General features: G+C 45.2%; 1 protein-coding gene across 6 annotated transcripts in view; it reads left to right on the plus strand.

The window, feature by feature from the left end:
• The first annotated feature begins 8,657 nt into the window (after positions 1 to 8,657).
• The window catches only part of THRAP3 (thyroid hormone receptor associated protein 3), a 222,794-nt gene continuing 205,611 nt past the window's right edge, over positions 8,658 to 25,840 (plus strand). For 3 of the 6 annotated variants that reach the window (XM_069223850.1, XM_069223848.1, XM_069223853.1), the window contains exons 1-2: positions 8,658 to 8,806; positions 17,471 to 17,584. The gene's annotated coding sequence lies outside the window, so the exon portion shown is untranslated. The other 3 variants (XM_069223852.1, XM_069223854.1, XM_069223849.1) reach the window with 2 other exon arrangements.

The raw sequence follows: 25,840 nt of genomic DNA on the forward strand, positions 1-25,840 counted from the left end.
ACACCCCAGAGGGCACCTTAGAGGTGCCCCCTGAAACTTAACCGACTATCTGTGTAGGCTGACTAGTTCCAGCAGCCTGCCACACTAGAGACATGTTGCTGGCCCCATGGGGAGAGTGCCTTTGTCACTCTGAGGCCAGTAACAAAGCCTGCACTGGGTGGAGATGCTAACACCTCCCCCAGGCAGGAGCTGTAACACCTGGCGGTGAGCCTCAAAGGCTCACCCCTTTGTCACAGCACCGCAGGACACTCCAGCTAGTGGAGTTGCCCGCCCCCTCCGGCCCGGCCCCCACTTTTGGCGGCAAGGCCGGAGAAAATAATGAGAATAACAAGGAGGAGTCACTGGCCAGTCAGGACAGCCCCTAAGGTGTCCTGAGCTGAGGTGACTCTAACTTTTAGAAATCCTCCATCTTGCAGATGGAGGATTCCCCCAATAGGGTTAGGATTGTGACCCCCTCCCCTTGGGAGGAGGTACAAAGAGGGTGTACCCACCCTCAGGGCTAGTAGCCATTGGCTACTAACCCCCCAGACCTAAACACGCCCTTAAATGTAGTATTTAAGGGCTACCCTGAACCCTAGAAAATTAGATTCCTGCAACAACAAGAAGAAGGACTGCCTAGCTGAAAACCCCTGCAGAGGAAGACCAGAAGACAACAACTGCCTTGGCTCCAGAAACTCACCGGCCTGTCTCCTGCCTTCCAAAGAACTCTGCTCCAGCGACGCCTTCCAAAGGGACCAGCGACCTCTGAATCCTCTGAGGACTGCCCTGTTTCGACGACGACAAGAAACTCCCGAGGACAGCGGACCTGCTCCAAAAAGACTGCAACTTTGTTTCAAGAAGCAGCTTTAAAAGAACCCTGCAACTCCCCGCAAGAAGCGTGAGACTTGCAACACTGCACCCGGCGACCCCGACTCGGCTGGTGGAGAACCAACACCTCAGGGAGGACCCCCGGACTACTCTACGACTGTGAGTACCAAAACCTGTCCCCCCTGAGCCCCCACAGCGCCGCCTGCAGAGGGAATCCCGAGGCTTCCCCTGACCGCGACTCTCTGAAACCTAAGTCCCGACGCCTGGAAAAGACCCTGCACCCGCAGCCCCCAGGACCTGAAGGACCGGACTTTCACTGCAGAAGTGACCCCCAGGAGTCCCTCTCCCTTGCCCAAGTGGAGGTTTCCCCGAGGAAGCCCCCCCTTGCCTGCCTGCAGCGCTGAAGAGATCCTGTGATCTCTCATTGACTTACATTGCGAACCCGACGCTTGTTCTAACACTGCACCCGGCCGCCCCCGCGCCGCTGAGGGTGAAATTTCTGTGTGGACTCGTGTGTCCCCCGGTGCCCTACAAAACCCCCCCTGGTCTGCCCTCCGAAGACGCGGGTACTTACCTGCAAGCAGACCGGAACCGGGGCACCCCCTTCTCTCCATTATAGCCTATGCGTTTTGGGCACCACTTTGAACTCTGCACCTGACCGGCCCTGAGCTGCTGGTGTGGTAACTTTGGGGTTGCTCTGAACCCCCAACGGTGGGCTACCTTGGACCAAGAACTGAACCCTGTAAGTGTTGTACTTACCTGGTAAAACTAACAAAAACTTACCTCCCCCCAGGAACTGTGAAAATTGCACTGTGTCCACTTTTAAAGTAGCTATTTGTGAATAACTTGAAAAGTATACATGCAATTGAAATGATTCAAAGTTCCTAATGTACTTACCTGCAATACCTTTCAAACAAGATATTACATGTTAAATTTGAACCTGTGGTTCTTAAAATAAACTAAGAAAATATATTTTTCTATAACAAAACCTATTGGCTGGATTTGTCTCTGAGTGTGTGTACCTCATTTATTGTCTATGTGTATGTACAACAAATGCTTAACACTACTCCTTGGATAAGCCTACTGCTCGACCACACTACCACAAAATAGAGCATTAGTATTATCTATTTTTACCACTATTTTACCTCTAAGGGGAACCCTTGGACTCTGTGCATGCTATTCCTTACTTTGAAATAGCACATACAGAGCCAACTTCCTACAGTAGGGCATTGGAAAATATGGATGGTGAATCACAGTAGGCTTGAGGAGTTTTTTTCCCATGTTAGCCTTTTATAGCGGAATTGGAACGCAAATAGATACTGGGAATCCCTATGGAGGGGCAAGGAGAAGAATGCTTCGCTAAGGACCAGGACTGAGAAGTGGGTAGCTGTTATTGGGATACTAGAAAAGATGGTGGCTGGATTTGGGACCTCTAGGAATGAGGGGACCAGTACCTTGTTCAGTTCTCTGATGTCTTGGTTAAATCTGTACACTGGGGCTCCATGGGGCCCCTTGGCTGCCTTCTTCACCGGGAGGATTGGTGTGTTACAGGGGCTGTCCCGCATCTCCCTTAGGACTCCCTGCCTCAATACATCCTGTTTCACTGGGGCCATGCCCTCCTCCCTTTCTTTTGAAATCTTATATTGTGGTACCTTTGGTAGTGGTGCCCCGGTGCGTAATGTTACCCGTACTGGAGGGTAGTCCAATACCCGCCCCACATCATTTGCTTGTTGTGCCCAGACCTTGCTAGGGACGGAGTCCTGCAGCTCTAGTGGAATGCCTTGTGCATTCCTTTGGGGGCCACATCTCATGAATGCCAGTACCATTATTCCATTTGTTTTACTTTCTAGAAATACCCCTTTCGGTGAACAGCTGATAGTGCACTGCAGTTTGCATAGGAGATCCCTTCCCATCAAATTAACGAGGCAACACCTGCTAAAGAGATTTTTTTTTTTTTTTACTAAAGGGTTAAGATTTTACTCAGAGGAAGGTCATGCTGTTTCCAAAAATCAAACAATCTCATGAATTGCTGTGTCTCTTGCATAGTGCTAGAAGTAGCAAACTCCAAAATATTTTGTTTTACCTGTAGCAACATCTTTCTATGTCCTGGCCACATTTTACTCTGCAAAAGCTCAGTGAGTATATCTTTAACATCCTTAACTTCGAGCTGGGTGTGATCTTTTAAAGAATGCATTTCAACTCCTGCCAAAAACTGTGGACTACTATGGGCCTGATTACGACTTTGGCAGAGGGTATTTGTCAGTCCCAAATGTGACGGATATCCCGCCTGCCATATTACGAGTTCCATAGGATATAATGGACTCATAATTCGGCGGGCGAGATATCCGTCACATTTAGGATGGACTAATCCCCTCCGCCAAAGTTGTAAACAGGCCCTGTGTATTTTTTGGCTAAATATTGGCTGTGCACGAACTATGCTTGGCTCATGTAGCTTACACTGGACCCCACCTTTTTTAACCTCCTCATTATTGGAATATGAAAACTCAGATTTCCCTGTGACGGCTTGGTGGATATCAGATTTATCTTGTAATAACTTATTCTCAATCTGTGTCTTTAATTTGTGATTTTCTTCTCCTAACTGTTTACACTTCTCATGCATGTTTTTGTAAGCAGCAAAGGTATCCAAACCCTCCTGTCAAGAACAAAAGGGACATCATTCTGTTCAAAAAGCACCTTTTTTAAACATATAAGTACAGTTATTAATTCTGTTTTATCCAAGCACCCATCCCAAAACTTAGAAAGTCCTGATAAACAAGAAACCACATTCGCCAAGACATCATAAGGAATTTTTATTTCACATGCATTTTCAGAAACGGTTTGCGGTGCTTCCTTTAACTCTCTGAATAAAAACATATTTTCACTTTTAAATCGTACACTTTCAACTTCAACCTCCTTTTAGACTGAACGACTTCGCCAAAATGTTTAGCTTCACTAATGACCAAGCTGAAACACTAATCCACTGACAAAAATCTCTGGAATGGGCTTCTTAGTCCAAAGAAGACATTTATTATTTCACTACACAAGGTTCCTAAAAAGAGATTAGCATGCTGAAAGCACACGTTTAAAAATGGTCACAGCATTGAAATGAAAACATGTACGAATGATTCTCCACTGCAATATACACAGCAAATATATGTATCTATATTATAATGCAAAGCAAATAATGAATTAAAAAATATGCATCACCATGAGAAAAGGGCATCACTGCTTCATCTCCCTCCTATTCAGCATCAGATCGCCAGATCCCAGAATCGATCGAGGAGAGAAAGGTCAATTATCCTCACGGGAAGGATGGCACACTCTAGCGTCCTGGATGTGCCTGAGATCTGCAAACTCTCTTGTCCCCGGTCCTTCTGGTTTCAGCCTTTTATACTTTGAACAAACAAGAAAGGAAAAGCCTAGAACTTCCCTTTCCCTGCAGAAGTTTATTTATTCAAAAAATGCTGATTTCTTTTGTCCTGCTTTGAAAATAACACGTTGGGACGTAGCCACAATCCCAAGGTGCCAATCCAAAACAAGTCAGTTCCCTGCAGTCTAAGTACATTCTTATCAGCCTACGCCCTTGGTGGGAAAAAACACGAAGAATAAAAACATGTGCACATTGTACAATGTGGAAAACTAATTGCAGCTTTTAACGTAGCAGTGTCTAATGCTAAGATAAAGTCAATAGGCAAAATGAAGCTGGTGGTCACTAATGTGACAGTGTAGTTAGCTAGGCTAAGTGCAACTTGGAGTCAGTGGTCAAAACTCTGTCTACCAGAAAGGGGACTTTCTTGTTTAGTACAGTGCCATCCACATATGGGCCTTCCTGGTCTACTGATATTACCGGACCCATAAAATATGTTTCTGGGGTGGGGAAAAGCCATTCTCCTCTATTGCCCAATGTCCGCCACCGCTCAGTGATGGCGGCGGAGGCTGGGGGACCTGTGGTCTGTCCTGATGGGGCTGTGTAGTATTAGAAGCAGCATCAAATACATTACCAGAATAAGGTGGAGGTGGTATGTTTTGTTGTTGCCTGAGCTGACTCCTAACTCTGGGTCCTCTACTTAGAAGGGGGCAGTCTACCTTCCAGTGTCCCTGCTGGTTGCAGTGGAAACATGTGGGCCTGAAGGAGGCTGGGAGGATCCTCTATCATTTTGTCCCCTCCCTGGTCCTCTACTCCTACCTCTGCCCTGACCCCCACTGTAGAACTTCTCCTGTGCCATCATCAGCCTGACTTTTTCCCTTTTTGTTTTGTCCTCCTCTGCCTTCTGCAAATGCGTTTGTTAGTCTGCGCAGTATCTGGCTGCTGTCAGTGCCTTATCTATTGGCTCCTGCTGCCAACATACAAAACGGTCTCTTGGTCGTCAACCTATGCTACTTGTCAAGGAACAGTAATGTCTTGAATCCCTGTCTAACGGCGGCCAGGTGCACCGTAAAATCCCTAGGCTGGGAAGGATGATGAGTATCCAGATCCCTCTTGCTAAGAGGGTTACCCATAGCTAGTCGGTAACTATCCCTTGTTATGCTACGCAGACAATCCAGCTGTACTTAGCGTGGGGAAACAAAAGGGTGTCGGCAGGCTGTCTCTGCCACTCATTCCCAATAGAACATGAGGTAGCAGACAGTGGATACTTCAAGCAGTCAGACACTCACCTGCCAGCAGCATATGTTATTAGTGAAGCAGAGAGCGCACTTCAATTTTTCCACATGGCACTTGATACTAGTTCACCATAAGCATTCTCAAGTTGGAAGTAGGTAGAGGCCAAAGGTGCTGTGTTACCAGCGTCCTTCGCAGCCAGAAGGAGGGATGACAGAAAAGGAAGGAGAGAAGATCAGTATTTCCACACCCTTGCGTTCCCGCCGGCAGAGGCAGGGTGCGACTGTGTGAATTTGAAGCCCACCTAATCCAAGGCTGGCAGCACACAGGTGAAGCAACAGGTGGTGAACGCGTCACACACTTACATTCATACAGGTACAATACAAAAAGTGGGGAACTGTTCCTCAACTATGCCAGTGCTCCCTACCCTTTGTAAATGGTTTACTTAGCATCCCCGTGGGCTAAATAGCAACCACAGTATGAGCGCAGTGATAAAACAGTTGGTATATATGATGGCAATATGAAAAAAATTGATCAACTGCAGATGGCCTGTCGTCAGGCGACATGGCAGTCTCTGGGTACGTCAAAATAGCAATAATGAGGGATAACAGTGTCCTGGTAAAGAAAGCAGCCTAATAACGTCAGTGTCCGTATTATGTCATTATACCCTGAAAGTCAAAAGTAGAGTCCGTACCAGAAACATACAAACATATTATCTACATACAGGCATCCAGTTTCAGCAGGCATTAATTGTCATATATGATGCAGACTTGCAGGCACTCCACTATTACACACAATCCACCAGTGATTGTCAAAAACCAAAATATATATCTATATCTATATCTATATATATATACACACACACATCACAAAATAATCCAGGATCCTAAAATCAAAATATTCCCCCTGCCACCCCACCTTTTGTCACTGGGGCCCGGGAACGAACCAGAGCCCCCCCCCTTCCTTGGGGCACGAGCATCTGGAAGACTAGGGCTGAAAGGACCCGGACCTAGGAGGTGGCAGGTAAAGTAGCAGAACACCACCTGTCTGCTAAAGCGGAGCACAGCACTACCACCCCTCTGGCCATATCATCACCCCCAGCCCCTCCGGCTGGGGACAGTACGCCACAGCCTCTCTGGCTGAGACCCTGGACAACCTGACCCGTTGCCCACCAAAACTGCTGGCCTAGCCCCACCGGCTGAGGACAATATTGGCACATTCTGTCCGACTGCCCACACACAACACAGCCCACCGGCTGCAAGAAATACCAAGAGTGCCACTAGTACATAACATAAAAACAAAGGAATACTTATAACACCATGAAGAAAGGGTACAGGAAATTATATGTAAAGAAGGATAGCAGCAAATTAACACAGAACCCCAGAATCTGACATGTGGCGAATGGCCACCAACAGAAAGTCAGGAACAGCCACCGAAGCAGGGGTGGCTCGGCGGGCATGCCACCAAAGGCCTAGGATAAAGAAAGTCAGAAACAAAACTCCACTCAGGGGAAGGGAGATAGTTAAAATGAGAACAAAAAACGAATCCACGTAGCTCAGCAAACCAAATGTCTCCCGCCCAATTAAATACACATAGGACAAATGAGAGGCGACCAGGAGTTGACAGATACTTAGTACAGCACTGGCTCGCCTTCCAGGGAGGGCCACCCCAAGCACAACGGCAGGGAAGTCGCACAGGAGCCCGGGCCCCCCCAAACAGCTGGGAGCAAGGCAGGGGAGACCGCCAGTCCAAGCAGCACCGCATTCTCCACCAAGATGGGGAAGCCTCCTTTAGCTCAGGAACAAAAAACAGAGACCAGCCAGTCTTCAGAATGTAAAAAAAGACAATTTTAATACATGCACGGGAACTGATGGCTTGTGAGGCCAAGTCCAAAAGTTCAAATTAAGGAAGTCATACATGATCTTTTATTTCTACAAATCACAATGTGTGTTCACGCATCTCATTAATTCTCAACATAAGCATGTGATAATTTCTTGGACGTTTCACAAAGCATTACTGTTAATCCTTTCTATTGAACCAAATAAGGTAAGGTACAGTACATAAAGGAAATTACAGAATAGGGTTTGCATGCCTCACATTGCAAGATGGAACTTTCCACCTAACAGTGACGACACGTACACAGGGTGGTACATTTCTTCATATATATTGCTTCAGCTGGCGTGCACTGATATTTCATGAGGGCTGTCTTAATAGCAAGCCTTGCATCACTATGCGTTCTGAGCGAACAGAAAAGAAAAGAATACAGAGTTCAGCTATGTTATGAGCTGTTCAACAAACAGGCCCTGTTATCACTGAGTATCACAGGGCCTAGTAGGCCCAAAATGGAGACAAGCTAAAATGCAATTTCACACAATCTGTGGGCTTTCTTTAGGTAGAGCGCACAAGCGTTCTGACGTGTTGTAATCTGTTTATGGGCTTTTAATCCCACCCACCACTATCACTTGTTCATTGGTTTTGCTTTCAAGAACCCTTTGTTATAATTGGTAAATGCTTTACGTTTATCCCTCCTTGGGGCGGTTTGGTTACCGCCCTATACATCGCCCCTGTTACATGGACAATTGCATGATTGCCGATATGTTTGACTGTAAGCAAACTTTGTTTTCCTTTCGTGTTTCTACTTTGCGCTCACGCTCATGGCTGCCACGGCGCTTTGATTCGGATCGCTCATGTCAACTGTTTTACTTTTCATTTTCAAGGTATGTGGCAAGCAAAGTCCAGTTAGGAATTTACAAAGCTACAGTTTTAACTCGAGAAAACGAGAGACCCATTGCATTGCAAATGCTTGTTATATATTTACTACAGGGTCTGTTACACGAGGGACCCTGCACACTTAAAGGCCTGGTTATAATTATACAAAACTTTTATCTGACCAAATAGGCCGCTACATTTCTTTCCAGCCTGCTTTTACTGTGTCCACAGACTTGAGACTGCCGCCTTGCTTCGGGCAGAATTACGAATTCCTATAGTTGTCGACGCATGAGACACACCTACACCAAACAACCTGTAACCCCCAGCTGCCAGTGCCACTTTGCCTTTAACATTAAAATACATTCCAAGTCCCGCATAGGGCACGGCGTGTCACTGTTCTGGGAAATAAAGTTCCAATGCAGTTTAATTGCGAAGCTCAATACACGCTGTAAAACTAACAGTCCCAGAAGCCACAGCGGTTCCAGCAACTGAAAGTCGGTTTCAGCCACTCGCGATGACGTCACGCGCACTGCACTGTGGGAAACATGGTCTATTATGCCTTTAGCTACTGGGTGTACAAACTCAAAAGGACTGCATCACCCAGCCGCCTTACTGCTACCGAATCCGCGCCAGTGCCTTGTGCGCGTCGTTTACTTCACAGTGTGTGCGCAGCGACCTCGTTGAGCGCAGGTAAGTGGATGTCTGAACTCCAGGGAGACTCGCACCTTTCGGGGCAAGCGGCTTATTGTCCGGTACCGTGATTTTTCCTCCCCGCTTCCTGGCTGTATGTGGCCTTGCTACTATCACGGCGTGCGGCCTTCGCGAAGCCTTGCTTCACGTACCTCCGCCGTCTTTGGCCTACTTTCAGGCCACGGCGGCTGCGCGGGCGCCGAAAAGGCGGGGATCCCGAGCCTACGACCATGTCACCTAGAAAGGTTGATTTTTGTTTTTACCCCGCGTTCAGGTGAAGCAGTTCATCACAATTTCCTTCGTAGTTTTGTACCTTCATGTAAGAAAAACAAAATGGCTGTCGTAATTGGGAGCCATTACCGAGCTCCTCGGGAGTTTGCCTTTCGTTTTAGTCACGCATTTGTATTGTTTCAAGTTTTGTGGCGCAAATTGCTCCCATATACTTTACGTTTTTTGCTTGTGCAGACTGGTTGCGAAGCTCCGGTACAACGAGACGAGAAATTACTTTTCAGAGATAGTAATGAGCCGCGCAACTTTTTATATTAACCCCACCTAAAGAAGGCGCAGGTTTATGTTTTTTCTCCATTATCCGTTTCAGATCCCCTTTTCTTGGTTCGGGGTGATAAAGTGCGTGCACCTTCTAGAGCAAACGCATCATCCTTCAGAGTTGAAATTAGTGCTGCAGCTAAACCGCAACGCAAGTAGTTCAGCTCAGCTCGACCCGAGTCTCAACAGCGTTTAGGTTATAATCGGTTGGGAGTTGACAAAAGTCCTGATAGCTTTTTTTCCAGTATCCAGTCACAAATAGTGTATAAACCTAACCATGCTCCCGTTTGTCTTGTTAAAGTGGTCGTCAGTTATCCATTGACGTCACCTTCGCCCTTACATTTAAAACAAATATGCTCGCGTTTTAGGCAGGGGTATTTTGTTTTGCTTTGGTAGCTCATGGTATGAAGCATATATTTAGTTGTGAAAATGAAAGATTCTCCCCACTGGAAAATGGTTATTCCAGACCCTCTAGTATGTAGGTAGGTTTTACATCGGACATTAACCAATACCACATATGCGAAATAGTTTTGTGAATCACAACAGGCATTTTTAATTGTCACGATGTCTTGTAAATAAATTTATTAAACGGTGGTGTCCGCGTGTATCAAGGACCCCTTTGAAGCTGGGACCCGGTTGCCCCCCTTTAACGATTTTCAAAAACCCTGGCCAACCGGGTATCGCCTAAACCCACACGGCTGGGTATCGCCAGTGCTTGTTTTTATAATGTTTTTGATGATAGGATTGTTTACAGTGGACACTTCCGAGAGACGCTCATAGGTCACTCATAAACTGCTTGAAATTGAAATCTCGAGGATAGGTTTGAGCTGCGTGTCGCGATGAACGTATGACAACCTAGTTATACATTTGGTTATTTTTAAAGGTGTAGTGTATAAAATTCATATCGTCCTTTTTAATAGAAAAATATTAAAATTGGACTGTAAAAAGTGCACTACCTGTTTCACAAAAACAATAAGGTGTCCTTACTGCTAGCCTAATTTGATCTGAGAATTAGTTATCTGAATGGCCATTTTCAAACAGAAAGTTGATGTCTGGAAATACTTGAATCATCTCTAAACCACCGGCCTACTCCATTGGTTTGTGAGTGTCATTAGCCAGAAACCGACTTGCAAGCATCAGGTTTAGTACCTCAAAAGACAGCCAAAACAGGCAGGCATCGCCCCTCTTTCTTGGTGAGCCGTTGCAAATATTACATGTATACATAAATAAATGTGGGTTCCAACCTAGTTTTGATGTACTGAGATGCTTGTGTTCTTGTTTTTTGTTTTTTTTTTCTTTAAAGGGGGGAATATGGCTGAGATTTGGGCTGGATGGTCTCTTTTGGGTGTTTTTCATGCTGATACCTTTGGTCACTGTCCATAAAGATACAGCAAGATATAAATGGAATAAACACCGGCTCGTTGTAACTGTTTGAGATTAATTCCAGCATTGCAAACACATTTTGGTATTTCAGTTGAGGCACTTCATAGTGTTACCGTTTTGTCATCCTCTTTTAATAAATAAGAAAACATTAGTAAATAATAGGTGTATTCATACATTGATGAACTTTGTGTCAGTTGTCAGTCAGTTTATCTGTCACATGCATTTTGATTCTGCTCACTGCAGTATAAAAGCACGAGGCAGTATGTATATGAGTCTGATTCAGCCTCTCGCATGCACAGTGAGTGGCACAGCAGTTTTCTTTGACATCAAAAGTTCTTTTTAGGTTTTGCCTACAGCGTTGGTGATGTGGAATTTAATAAAATATCTACTTGTTGATCGGGCAGGTTGCTTCATAAATCTACTTGTTCTGGGGGAAAATCTACTTGTTCCTTTTGGTGCCATGAATTGCAGTGACAAATTGTGGCAGGTGTCTCCTTATATAAGAACTCTGATAGCCTCTTTGACTATGCCGGAGTTAATACTATGGGAGGACTTGAACTCTAGCAATTTCCTTGTATTCCACCTTTCTGTTGCTCTGATTGGTGGTAGCTGTAAGCAAAAGTTCCAGAGTTGGAATTCCTGTTTGGATCTGTGCAAACCTACTGACTTGCATGTTGTGTGGTTTTCACCAGTTTTTCTGTAATCTTTTTCCATACTGAGAGAGGTTGGAAAATTACTCCTGATGGGACAGAAGAACAACTTCCAGGTTTTTTTTTTGTGAACCCTTAAGACTTTCGCTCGAGCAAATGTACACATACATATTTTGCTAAAATACAGTTCACGAATATTTTCTAGGAGTGCAATTTCCTTGTCTACTTCTGTAAATTCGTGTGAATTGTCTGCCCATCGGCCAGCACTTTCTATAATTGCAGTCTTCTCTTTGACAAGTAGAATATCGACACACAAAGTAGTTTTGTTAAGTGCCAGGAACTACCATGGCAATGTATGGTTTTTGAGACCAAAAAAATGTTTTCTTTTTGCCAATGTTTGTTACTGTAATGAGGGCCCAGAAGCTCCCACAACAGTAAATTTTTGCACAAGCCATGTCAAAACAAGACACCCATTGACAAACTCTAAAGACTGACCACCAATGTCAAGCCTATAGGCTTTGCCAGTGGTTGTTTTTTTCTTCACATTTCCAGTAATCTTGTTGAAACTGGTTACACTGCCTTTCCATTATGAATATTTTGAGGAAATAATAGCATGCATCAGTGCATTTTACTAAATGAAGCTTGAAAGACATGTTGCCTACAATTTCACAGTAAAATATCAAAATGTTTTTGTTTCCTAGTTGCATTTTTTTTTGTGAACACTTTCTTTAAAGCAAAGAATCAGCAGTCTTACTTTCAAGCTTCATTTAGCGTCTAACCAGAGAGCATTCTAGGAGCATTTTATGTAGTCTCATTGTGAAATCATGCATTTGTACACTTTTTTTTTTTCCACTGGAACAGCTGTCAGTAGTGCAGTCAGAGCTAAAAGCATTTAGAACGCTCATCCTTATACTTTAGGCTTTGCATTGATGGTCCATGAATACAAGTATAAACGGCATTCATATATGGACACAAATATTACCTCGGCTGCAGACAATTCCCTTACCTGCTTTATAGTATGCTGTTAATTGTTAGCCAAGGGGTTTGTACTGACTGGGGTTGGGCCTACTCCTCCAAAGGGCAAAATGGACTTGGGGATTTATTGTCCTTGACCACAGAAAATATGTCCTGGATGTCAGGCTGTAGGAATTCCACACCCCTCAGTGTGCATACGCTGCCAGCGAATGCTAATGTTGTTTAAATAAAAAGTCCGCCCATCAGGCTGTAGGAATTCCACACCCCTCAGTGTGCATACGCTGCCAGCGAATGCTAATGTTGTTTAAATAAAAAGCTTAATGAAAAGTCCGCCCATTGTGTATAATACTTACCATTGGTTGGCTTCCACTTCACTTTTGTTTCCTTGCTTGTTACTTGTCACACCTACGGCTTCCTGTCGGCTGCTCACCGCCTCCTGTAGTCTTCTGGCCATGCAGAGGAGCATAAACGCAGAACAGCTTTCCAGTTTGCGGTCAGTGTTCTTCCATTGGCTGTACGCTCCCCAAATTGCAGTCTGGCCCCACCCCAACCGTTTTGTTCACATCTCTGCCCTTGTGCTGCTTTACCAACCCCTCCTATAGTGTTTTTTTTCTACACATATTGCACTGCAGCGTGTGCTGCTGTGCAACATGGTTTAAAAAGTAAAAAGGCTCTACGGTGCGGTCAACTCTGGCTGCGCCATAGCGCTTTTTAAAAACCATTTTTTTTTTTACTTTAAGCAATGTTGTGCATCAGCACAGGCTGCTGTGCAACATGTCTTGAAAAAAGACAAGACAATAGATTTCGCTGCGGCCCAATGTTGTGGCGTTGCCAATGCTGTTTTGACTTTCCATTCAGTATTATTCTTAGATCAAGAGCCTTTATTTGTTCTCAAAACTTACAGATGCATACAGAGCCTTTCAGTCAGCCCAATTTACCTGTTAGTCTGTTGCAGTGTGCTAGAGATTTTTTCTCCCATCATACCAGGCCGATTTGCACCCCTCACTGTGAGTGAGGACATTTTCCTGTGCACATGAACTTGAAAAGTAGTCCCCTTTGGTATTAAACATGGCCGAATCACACCCCAATACTGTTGCAAGTATTGGAAGTATGATTCCTTGCACTCTGGGAACTCCTATGAGGACCCCAGCATTGCTACCACCACTCTTACAGGGTTTTCCGGCCAGCTGTGGCCACCCCTCAGACAGTTTTCTGCCCTCCTGCTGCTTGATCTGATAAAGTCCAGGAAGGCATAACAAAAGATTTCCGTTGGGAGAAGGAGGTAACACCCTTTCCCTTTGGAAATAGGTGTGACTGGCTTGGGAGGGGTGGCCTCCCCAAGCCACTGGTTTGCTTTGAAGGGCACATTTGGTGCCCTCTGTGCTTACACTAGTCCACACCAGTTCAGGGACCCCCAGTCCCTGCTCTAGTGCAAAACTGGATAATGGAAAGGGGTGTGACCACTCCACTCTCCATCACCACCCCAGACGTGGTGCCCAGAGCTCCAGTGGGTCCCTGGGTTCTACAATCTTCTTTCCAAGGTTGGCAAGGAACTCTGGGAGCTTCTGAGTGGCCAGGCAGGTGACGTCGGAGCCCCCTCCCGATAGGTGCTTACCTGGTTAGGTGACCAATCCCCCTTTTAGGGCTATTTAGGGTATCTCTCTTGGGTGGGTCCTGTGATTCGGCTTGCAAGATTCCAGAAGGACTCCTCTGCAACCTCTACTTCGACTTATGGCCACTGGAACCGCGACTGAACCCTCCAGGAACAGACAGACTACAACATTGAAGACAACTTTGTTTCCACGTCTCCTGCCAACTTTGCAACATTTCCCCAGCTGTGATTCCTCAGAAGACTGCAACTCTTCAGCCTGCGCAAGAAGGGAATCTTCCTTTGAGTGAAGGAGTCACCTCCCTGCAACTCCAGACACCTACAGCAAGTGACAACCAGCTGCGTGGATCTCACCTCATCTTGAGCTGTGTGGGTCCTTCATCACGGGTGGTGGTCCGGAGTAGTCCTCTTGGTCCTCTCTGCCAGCTATCCGACTTAGGTGGAGGTAAGACTTTGCCTTCCCACACAGGACAGTACCCCGGTGCACTGGGTCTCTTGCAGATGCCATGGCTTGTTTCCATCTCCTCCAAGGGATCTTCAGGTGACATGTAGCTCCAGCCCCCAGCACTTCAGCCTGCAAAGCACAGCCTCTTGTGTGGTTCTCCTGCAGCATGGGATCCTATTTTGTAGTGCTACATGGGCTTGTTCTGCACCTCCTGTGGGCGCTGCCTCTACTCCTGTGGACGCTGCGCACTGAGGGTCCCATGTGACTCCCTCCTCCTGGGCCTTGCTGGTCCTTAGCAGCACCACTTTTCTACTAACCTGGAGTTTGCCTTTGCCAAGGCTTGTTGGTGGAATGCCTGCACCGGCACCCTTCTGCAGTCTTCCTTCCAGCGTGGCACATCATCAGCATCCATCAGGAACTCTTTTCCGGCTGCAGTGCTGACCTGTTCTTCATCACCGTCGACCAACTCCTGCAAGTACTTCTGGGTGGGTAGTAGCTCCTACTCCTCCTGGACTCTACTGTGACTCTTGGACTTGGTCCCCTTTCTCCACAGGTCTTTTCTTCAGGAATCCACAGCTGGTTTTCTTGCAGTCTTGTCTGGGTGTCCTTTTTCTTTTCCTTCTTTTCGGTGGTTTGGGGAAAATCCAGTGATTTACTCCTACATTCCTGGTCGCTGGGGCGTACTGTGCTACTTACCTTTGTCATTTTCTGGTACTCCAAGCTCCCCTCTACACATCTTGCGTACCTAGGTGGGATTGCTTTATTCTCATTCCATTTTATTTTTTTAGTATATGGTTTGCGCTCTCCCTAGAGTCACAATTTGTTATTGCTATTTGCACTGTTTTTTCTAATCTGTTCTAGGTCTATTTGATTGCTGATGTATATATTTAGTGTATTACCTGGTATTGTGTTCCAAAAATATTGTACCTTTATTTTTGTACAATTGGGTGTTTTCGTTCATGTGTGTAAGTGTGACTACAGCGGCTTTGCATATCTCCTAGATGAGCCTTAGCTGCTCATCCACAGCTACCTCTAGAGAGCCTGGCTTCTAGACACTGCCTACACTTCACTAAGAGTAGATACCTGGTATAAGTATCTTAGGCACACACCAGGCCAGCTTCCTACAGACAGTGGGGTGGAATTGGGGGGTGCAGGGTATACTTTGCATTGAGGATCCAGCAGCGTATGGACAGCCATCTTAGCCATCAAAAGAAAAAAACATTGGCAGAGACAAGTTATTCAGCCAATGCCAGGCTTATTGGCTTTGTCTGCTTGTTTATTTAGTTATCCTTGTGTCTTCTGTACTGCAGATTATTCAAAACCAGTAATATCCTTTTCTTTGCACCAATAAGAATTTTTTTTGAATGATTTGAATCAAAGCTAAAAACGATTTGCTTACTTTTATTAAGTGGGCATGTATCTTCTATATGGTGTGTTTTTTTTTTTTTTTTTTTTTTTTTTTTTTGAGAATTTTTATTTCAAGCATAGGACTGACCTGTTCAGGTAACATGCTTTATTTGCTTCTGTGTTCTTTGGTGATACAAGCTTACAGTAAAATTATCTATTCAGTGCAGTAGCTTATCAAGGTCGGACCTATTGACTTCGGCAGTGCTAGCTTTCCTTTAGTTTACGTGTGCTTTCCACTAAAGACTAAACCTCATTTAAACCGGTTCCAGGCCAGCTTCCTACAGACAGTGGGGTGGAATTGGGGGGTGCAGGGTATACTTTGCATTGAGGATCAACATATTTTAGAATGTAAGCTTCCCTGTTTGCACTAACATAGCTTCCCTGTTTGCACTAGCATAGCTTCCCTGTTTGCACTAGCATAGCTTCCCTGTTTGCACTAGCATAGCTTCCCTGTTTGCACTAGCATAGCTTCCCTGTTTGCACTAGCATAGCTTCCCTGTTTGCACTAGCATAGCTTCCCTGTTTGCACTAACATAGCTTCCCTGTTTGCACTAGCATAGCTTCCCTGTTTGCACTAGCATAGCTTCCCTGTTTGCACTAGCATAGCTTCCCTGTTTGCACTAGCATAGCTTCCCTGTTTGCACTAACATAGCTTCCCTGTTTGCACTAACATAGCTTCCCTGTTTGCACTAACATAGCTTCCCTGTTTGCACTAACATAGCTTCCCTGTTTGCACTAACATAGCTTCCCTGTTTGCACTAACATAGCTTCCCTGTTTGCACTAACATAGCTTCCCTGTTTGCACTAACATAGCTTCCCTGTTTGCACTAACATAGCTTCCCTGTTTGCACTAACATAGCTTCCCTGTTTGCACTAACATAGCTTCCCTGTTTGCACTAACATAGCTTCCCTGTTTGCACTAACATAGCTTCCCTGTTTGCACTAACATAGCTTCCCTGTTTGCACTAACATAGCTTCCCTGTTTGCACTAACATAGCTTCCCTGTTTGCACTAACATAGCTTCCCTGTTTGCACTAACATAGCTTCCCTGTTTGCACTAACATAGCTTCCCTGTTTGCACTAACATAGCTTCCCTGTTTGCACTAACATAGCTTCCCTGTTTGCACTAACATAGCTTCCCTGTTTGCACTAACATAGCTTCCCTGTTTGCACTAACATAGCTTCCCTGTTTGCACTAACATAGCTTCCCTGTTTGCACTAACATAGCTTCCCTGTTTGCACTAACATATTTTAGAATGTGTTGAAGGGCAGAACTCAGTAGTGAAATGTCCATATCGGACAAGTAAATCGCTTCACATATTTGTTTTTGCGCAACTTTCACAGTTTTTTCTCCATTCATATATGACGAGTCACAGTTCAAAATTGCCTACCCTGTAATTCCGGTATTACTGCCTTTTTTTTCAGAAGGGTGAAGAAAGGTGGGGGAACGTAAGGCTGTTCCATAGTTTCAATTTGTTTCTTCTATTTCTTGTCTTTATTCTTCGCTGTGACGTTGCGAGTCGGAAATCACCTATATCTAAAAAAACATAATGAGTTTTTATTCACTTGGTTAAAAATTATTTTTGTCCACTTCATAATTCTTTAAATTTGAGTCAAGGAAACGACTAAATATGAATTCTTTTTGGCAGATTGCAGTGTGACGTTTGAACCAGAAGTGCAGTTCTTACATTGAGCACCCAAACGTTGTTTTGGCATTGCAAATGTCAACAAAGAAAGGGGGACATCTGTCTACACTTGCACAGGTACTGTTTGCTTTTGATAATTTCTCTGACTTTGTACATGTTGATCCATCCATCCATTTATTATATTTAAACCGGTTTCTCTTTTTTACGTTTGCGCGACGTAGCCGGATCTAAGTATGTACTGAATTTAGTAGTTCTAGAAACCCATGATCTAAACAATTCATAAACAAAGGGTCATCAGTTCACTTAATTTTCTGCTTGTCGGCAATTCAGATAACCAGTTTTAACTTCACCCTAAATGTAATTGGACCTCGAATGGCTAGGTCAAATCTCTTCTTATAGGAATGAAAGCAGCCACAAATTTGTCCTATGGTGACAGAGACTGCACTTTGCCAATTTGGCACTTTTACGACTGAAATGTAGGAGTAATGTGATAGGCCTTTGGAAGTTGAACGAAAAATCAGCACTATTGTGGATATGGGTGGGTAATTTATAGTGCTGTAACAAAATGGGTACTTCAGGAAGCATTAGTGCTTTGTGTTCAAAATACAGGGAGTGCAGAATTATTAGGCAAATGAGTATTTTGACCACATCATCCTCTTTATGCATGTTGTCTTACTCCAAGCTGTATAGGCTCGAAAGCCTACTACCAATTAAGCATATTAGGTGATGTGCATCTCTGTAATGAGAAGGGGTGTGGTCTAATGACATCAACACCCTATATCAGGTGTGCATAATTATTAGGCAACTTCCTTTCCTTTGGCAAAATGGGTCAAAAGAAGGACTTGACAGGCTTAGAAAAGTCAAAAATAGTGAGATATCTTGCAGAGGGATGCAGCACTCTTAAAATTGCAAAGCTTCTGAAGCGTGATCATCGAACAATCAAGCGTTTCATTCAAAATAGTCAACGGGGTCGCAAGAAGCGTGTGGAAAAACCAAGGTGCAAAATAACTGCCCATGAACTGAGAAAAGTCAAGCGTGCAGCTGCCACAATGCCACTTGCCACCAGTTTGGCCATATTTCAGAGCTGCAACATCACTGGAGTGCCCAAAAGCACAAGGTGTGCAATACTCAGAGACATGGCCAAGGTAAGAAAGGCTGAAAGACGACCACCACTGAACAAGACACACAAGCTGAAACATCAAGACTGGGCCAAGAAATATCTCAAGACTGATTTTTCTAAAGTTTTATGGACTGATGAAATGAGAGTGAGTCTTGATGGGCCAGATGGATGGGCCCGTGGCTGGATTGGTAAAGGGCAGAGAGCTCCAGTCCGACTCAGACGCCAGCAAGGTGGAGGTGGAGTACTGGTTTGGGCTGGTATCATCAAAGATGAGCTTGTGGGGCCTTTTCGGGTTGAGGATGGAGTCAAGCTCAACTCCCAGTCCTACTGCCAGTTCCTGGAAGACACCTTCTTCAAGCAGTGGTACAGGAAGAAGTCTGCATCCTTCAAGAAAAACATGATTTTCATGCAGGACAATGCTCCATCACACGCGTCCAAGTACTCCACAGCGTGGCTGGCAAGAAAGGGTATAAAAGAAGGAAATCTAATGACATGGCCTCCTTGTTCACCTGATCTGAACCCCATTGAGAACCTGTGGTCCATCATCAAATGTGAGATTTACAAGGAGGGAAAACAGTACACCTCTCTGAACAGTGTCTGGGAGGCTGTGGTTGCTGCTGCACGCAATGTTGATGGTGAACAGATCAAAACACTGACAGAATCCATGGATGGCAGGCTTTTGAGTGTCCTTGCAAAGAAAGGTGGCTATATTGGTCACTGATTTTTTTTTGTTTTGTTTTTGAATGTTAGAAATGTATATTTGTGAATGTTGAGATGTTATATTGGTTTCACTGGTAATAATAAATAATTGAAATGGGTATATATTTTGTTTTTGTTGAGTTGCCTAATAATTATGCACAGTAATAGTCACCTGCACACACAGATATCCCCCTAACATAGCTAAAACTAAAAACTACTTCCAAAAATATTCAGCTTTGATATTAATGAGTTTTTTGGGTTCATTGAGAACATGGTTGTTGTTCAATAATAAAATTAATCCTCAAAAATACAACTTGCCTAAAATATAGCATTAAACAATGGTTGCATTTCGTTTTGTTTTCCTGAAATTTCGCATAATTGTGTGAAAGCAAATTATGTGAATTACGCACCCCTACTTTTATGGATTTTACCCCTCAATTTGACCAGCGGGATCAACACATTTCTGCCTTTGCACATTTCCCGTAGATTTTTTTTTTTTTGATAAAGAAATTTTATTAAATTTTGCATAGAACAATTATGAATACAGCACAACATGATGCCAACGGGCATCAAAACAATACAATAACGGTCAAGTCCTCGGTCCCTGCTGCTTTCATCACTAATGTTACTCACCATCCCCTCTTAAAGGCCCGCTACATCCTCCCATTTCCCCCATATCTTCTTGTGTTTGTGTAAGCAACCTCTGGCCTCGTACACAAGTCTCTCTTGCTGCGCACACCAATCCACTCCCCGTCTCCACTTAGTCAGTGCCGGAGCCACCCTGGCCTTCCAGTCTGCCATTATGTCCCTTTTGGCCACCAGACATGCCACCCCTAAGAAGGACCGATCTGCTCTTCGTAGCTCTGTATCTCCCATTACCCCGAGAAGGAGGGGCAATGGCGACCTCTTTACCTCCTTCTGTAGGGCCTCAGATATCTCTTGCACCACCCTTTCCCAATAGGCCATTATAATCGGGCATGTCCGTACCATGTGGTAGAAATCCGCTGTATGATACCTGCAGCGGGGGCATTCCGCTGTGGGGCGGAGGCCTGCTTTATGTAACATGGCGGGTGTGAGGTATGCGGTGTGAAGGAAATAGGATTGTATTAAACGGAAGCGTGTGGCCATTGTTAGGGAGCGTGGGGCCATTAGTGCTTCTGTCCAGTCCGCTTCTTCCATGGGTCCCACCCAACTCTCCCACCTTTGGCGAAGCTATCTCAGGGGTCCCCCAGTGGCGGTGATTAAGGAGCGGTAAATCTGAGAAACCCCTCCCCTTCCCAGGACTCCCATCAGTGCCTTGGCTTCCATGGGGCTGTGCTCAGGTATGGTGTCCCGTAGATTTTTTTTAAATTTATTTTTTTTCAATTAAATGTGTCATGGGACTAGTTCGACAGCTGCTATTCGTCAATTGGGTCTATTTACAACTGTGCCAGGGCCCTCCCTATGGTCAGAGAGCCTATCCCAAAGTAGTGTTGATGCTGCATCACTGGGAGTGTGTTACTGGAGTCTGGCGTGGATTGAGGTGGCCACCAAGTGCCCCTGCACAAGGATTCCCTATTATTAGTGAAAGTCTTGCAGGTACGGTCAACATTTTTTATAGCCCACTTCTAAGTCTCGGGAATTTAAGTGGCGATTCTACGATTCAAGTTTACAGCTTCCCGGCTCGCTGGAAACTGCTTACCTTTACCTGGCTTCAGTATAGATATAGTGTTCCTCAGGTGTAACAGTTCTGGCCCGCGGGGCCGCAAGCAAGGTCAACTTGAGGGCCAACATCGTTCTTCCACAATAACTTGGTGCTCTTCTTGCATAACTTCTTTCTACAGGCAGCTGCACTGCGGGTATCTCTTTGGGTTTTGTTGTGGAATAGGTCACCAGAACTCCCTTCTCTTCAGTGATAACCCCTTCCTTCAGGCAGTTGGCCTTGACTTAAGGAAGGCAAAGGGACATTTGAGCCAATTGACAAAGTCACATGGAGGAGCATGAAGGTCAGTTCTGGCCTCATGGATGACTGCATCAATTCATTCTGGGCTATCTACTTGATCAGCGGAGTCTGGCGAAAAATAATACTTTTTTTATTTTTTTTATCTGCTTTTGTGCAGCTCCCCATCTGTCTTTCACAGGAGTGTTTGACATTCCAGTTATTGGAGTTGCAAGTAACATGTTCCTAATACTCATGTTACTGATCATTAACAAACCTTGTAGGATGGAAGTTAGTCTTGCTGAGATGCAGACGTATGACCCGTACATCATAGTAGATAGGAGCCGTAAACTGGCAGCCATTATGTTTGGCCGGTCGAAAATCTGGGAGTGCTTACCATGAAGCTGTGAAATGAGTTGAGTGAATAACGGGGGGAAATGAGGGAACGTTTAAATGTATAAATGGATAGGAACAGAAAAGGCACTGAACACAAAGAACGAAAGGGGTGAGCAAAAGAACAAACAGTAGCCTACACCTGAAGGGAATATTGGTGAGCCTTTGGGTGGTGGAGAGAGTGAAAGAAAAAGTCAATGCAGAAAAAAGTAAAGGAGAATGGGAGATGCTTGATATAAGCAAGCAGGGAAGGTAATTTGGTAGGAAAATATCCCCTCGTACTTGTTTTATCCCTTCCTGCTCTCACTGCTGTTCACTTATGCACTGAGATCAGCAAAGACTTTGTGCCACCTTTGCCTGTAAATGGCTGAACTGCATTGTAATGCTCAAGGCTTCAACCACTTGTTTTATGTTTGTCCAAGGGGTTCCTTAGTGCTACATATAGAGGGGCGTTTGGTGATGTTCCTTTGGATAATGTCACATGTTTGAAAGTTCGTCTTTCAGCTCATTCTGCCCGCTTCCCTGAATACCTTGGTCTCCTCCACTCCTTGCAACCATGTAACAGGACTTCCTTATCTGAGAAGGGAGCAAGCTTCCTAAAAGCACCAGCTCATTAACTGTTTCATCCACTTCACTTGTGTTTACTGACTGTCGGCGATCAGTGAGAAATTCCTTGAATGGTCTGGGTATTCCATCCTATATGCATACCAGGGTTGTAGTTTAGACCTGTGTATCCCATCAGGCTTCATTGTTGTGGATCGTCCGGAGTAAGCCTTTACTCAACTGGCCCTTATGACCTAGGCTACCACTCTGAGATACTGCCGAGAGGTTACGGAAGAACCAGGATGTCCAGTGAATAGTTTGATAGTTTCACATGATATCTGGCACAGTACCATAATAGCTCAAAATCTGACCTGGGAAAGTAATTTAACTTACTTAGAATGTCTGTGTATAACAGCGTAGTAAAAATTGAAGAATATTCAAATGTCGCATTCAACTCTACAGCACCTTGTGTAGGAAGTTGGCTCTGTATATACTATGTCAAAGTGAGAGATAGTGTGCACATAGTCCAAGGGTTCCCCTTAGAGGTTAATAGTGGCAGAATTAGGTCATACTAATGCTCTATTTTGTGGTGGTGTGGTCCAGCAGTAGGCTTATCAGAGGGTAGTGTTAAGTATTTGTTGTACACACACACACAGGCAATAAATGAGGAACACACACTCGGACTTACTCCAGGCCAATAGTTTTTATATAGAAAAATATGTTTTCTTAATTTATTTTAGAACCTCAAGATTCAAGATTTGAATTAAAATGCACGGTACTCCACACAGGTAAGTAAGGAACTTTGAATTAAAGCAGTAGTACACACAGTATAGGTAAAAATGGCAATAAGCTATTTTAAAAGTGGATAATTAGTGCAAAAATCAACAGTTTCTGGGGGAGGTAAGTTTGGTTAGGTTTTGCAGGGGGGGTTGTAGAGCACTGGGGTGGGGTACACAAACAGGCACACAAAAAACACCCTCAGTGGCACAGGGGTGGCCGGGTGCAGTGTGCAAAGTTGGCGTCTGGTTTGCTATAGGAAGCAATGGAGGGGACCAGGGGGTCACTTAGACGATGCAGGGCACGGGGGCTTCTCGGGCCAGCCACCAACTGGGCTAGGAAGAGGGCCACCTGCTATCACTTCTGACCTGGAGGTTGCTCCTCTCAGTCCTGGGGGCTGCGGGTGCAGTGCTTGGTCCAGGCATCTGGTTGCTTGTTACCAGGCAGTCGTGGTCAGGGGGAGCCTCTGGATCCTCTCTGCAGGCATCGCTATGGGGTGCAGGGGGGTCGACTCGGGTTACTCACGTTGTCGTAGTCGCCTGGGAGTCATCTCTGCAGTGTTTGTTCTCTGGGGCTCGAGCTGGGGGTGTCGGGTGCAGAGTGAGAAGTCTCACGCTTCCAGCGGGTAGGGGGAGTTCTTTCAAAGTTGTTTCTTGTTGCAAAAATGTTGCCGTTCGTGAACAGTGCCGCTGTTCTCTGGAGTTTCTTGGTCCTTCGGTTCAGGGCAGTCCTCAGAGGTCACTAGTCCCTTTCGGATGCGTCACTGTGCCGGTTCTTTGAGTCTGGAGACAGGCCGGTAGGACTGGGGCCAAGTCAGTTGTCTCCGTTGTCTCTGCAGGGCTTTCAGGTCAGCAGTCATTCTTCTTTGTGTAGGTTGCAGGAATCTGATTTCCTGGGTTCTGGTGTTAGTTCCTGCAGGGGGATGAGAGAAGCACCTCCACCTCATTATCCTCTCCTGTCTTCCCGCCAAAAGTGGGGGCAGTGGCCGGAGGGGCGGGCATCTCCACTAGCTGGGATGCCCTGGGATGTTGTAACAAAAGGCATGAGTCTTTTGAGGCTCAACGCCAGGTGTTACAGTTCCTGCAGGGAGAGGTGAGAAACACCTCCACCCAGTACAGGCTTTGTTCCTGGCCACTGAGTGACAAAGGCACTCGCCCCATGTGGCCAGAAACTCGTCTGGTTGTGGCAGGCTGGCAGAAACTGGTCAGCCTAGCACTAGTAGTCAGACTGGTATCCAGGGGGCATCTCTAAGATGCCCTCTGGGTGTAATTTACAATAAATCCCACACTGGCATCAGTGTGCATTTATTGTGCTGAGAAGTTTGATACCAAACTTCCCAGATTTCAGTGTAGCCATTATGCAACTGTGGAGTTCGTAACTGACAGACTCCCAGACTATATACTCTTTATGGCTACCCTGCACTTACAATGTCTAAGGTTTTGCTTAGACACTGTAGGGGCATAGTGCTCATGGACATATGCCCTCCCCTGTGGTATACTGCAACCTGCCTTAGAGCTGTAAGGCCTGCTAGAGGGGTGACTTACATATGCCACAGGTAGTGAGAAGTGTGCATGGCACTCTGAGGGGGGTGACATGTTGACTTAGTCATTTTCTCCCCACCAGCACACACAAGCTGTGAAGCAGTGTGCATGTGCTGAGTGAGGGGTCCCCAGGGTGCCATAAGACAGGCTGCAGCCCTTAGAGACCTTCCCTGGCATCAGGGCCTTTGGTACCAGGGGTACCATTTACAAGGGACTTAGCTGTGTGCCAGGGCCGTTCCAATTGTGGGAACAAAGGTACAGTTTAGGGAAAGAAACTGGTGCTGGGTCCTGGTTAGCAGGGTCCCAGCACACTTGCAATCATAACTGGCATCAACAAAAGGCAAAAGGTCAGGGGGTATAAGGAAGGTGTTTCCTTACACCTTGTCTGTGATCTGAAAACTTCAGTCTCTGGGAGCACTCTGATTACAGATTTGGAATGTAGAAGGTCTAACGTACATCAGACCAGAATCTGTGGAAAGGCAAAATTTGTCAACTTCTCAAGTAGTGAAAGACCCTTTTTTCATGCCCTTTCAAGTGAGTTATTTCGGTCATCCTGGAGTATAGCATAGAACAGGATGCAGGTTTCCTGTAACCACAGAGAAGGCACAATCTAGATTAAAATTTACAAGATTGTAAATCGCAAGCTGTGTGGTGGCTTCAAGAAATACTTGACTTGTGGACCATGCTTAATAAACAAAACTACACAAACCTTAATTTAGAGGAATGTGATTGTTTGTTTGTGACTGGGCTTGACCGTAATATGTGGTTTTGCTACTTTAGTTGTTGCATTTGCCCAGAGATCCTTTCAATTCTGTCACTTTCATATTCCATCCATCTCTAAGCCTGTTTTCTTTAGGGGGGGGGGGGGGGGGGGGAGGCGTGGCCATTCCACTAGTAAAAGCATTGAAATAGTCAAGGGAAGTATCATTATTGCACTGGCCTCTTGCTCCTCTGCACCTGAGGCAGGTTCTGGCCGTTTGTTAACGGATGGTACCCATTTGTCAAAGCTCTGATTCAGATCGAGTTTCTCCCGTCGGTATTCTATTCTCAAGGTCTTGGCTGAAAAGTGCACCAATAAACCCTAACTGGGTTGCCTATTCTGGTTAAGGACCATACCAGAAGCTCCTTATACCAGTGGGTAATAAGTAACAAGACCTTGCACAATTGATGTAGTAGGCTTTCCTGCTTATGGTTACTGCCCAGGCAAGGGCAACTGATTTGTGACAGGTTGAATACCCCTTTCTGTTGACGCTCAGCAGTTGTTGCATTTCGTCTTTTATTCAGTGTACGCATTGATGACCTACAAAAATGAAGGCTGGAGGAACTTTAAATTTTTCTTCTAGAAAAGAATGGTCTTCAAGGTTGTAAGGAAATGCCTCCTT

This window comes from Pleurodeles waltl, chromosome 3_1 (assembly GCF_031143425.1).
Source record: "Pleurodeles waltl isolate 20211129_DDA chromosome 3_1, aPleWal1.hap1.20221129, whole genome shotgun sequence".
In the NCBI taxonomy this organism is placed as follows: Eukaryota; Metazoa; Chordata; class Amphibia; order Caudata; family Salamandridae; genus Pleurodeles; species Pleurodeles waltl.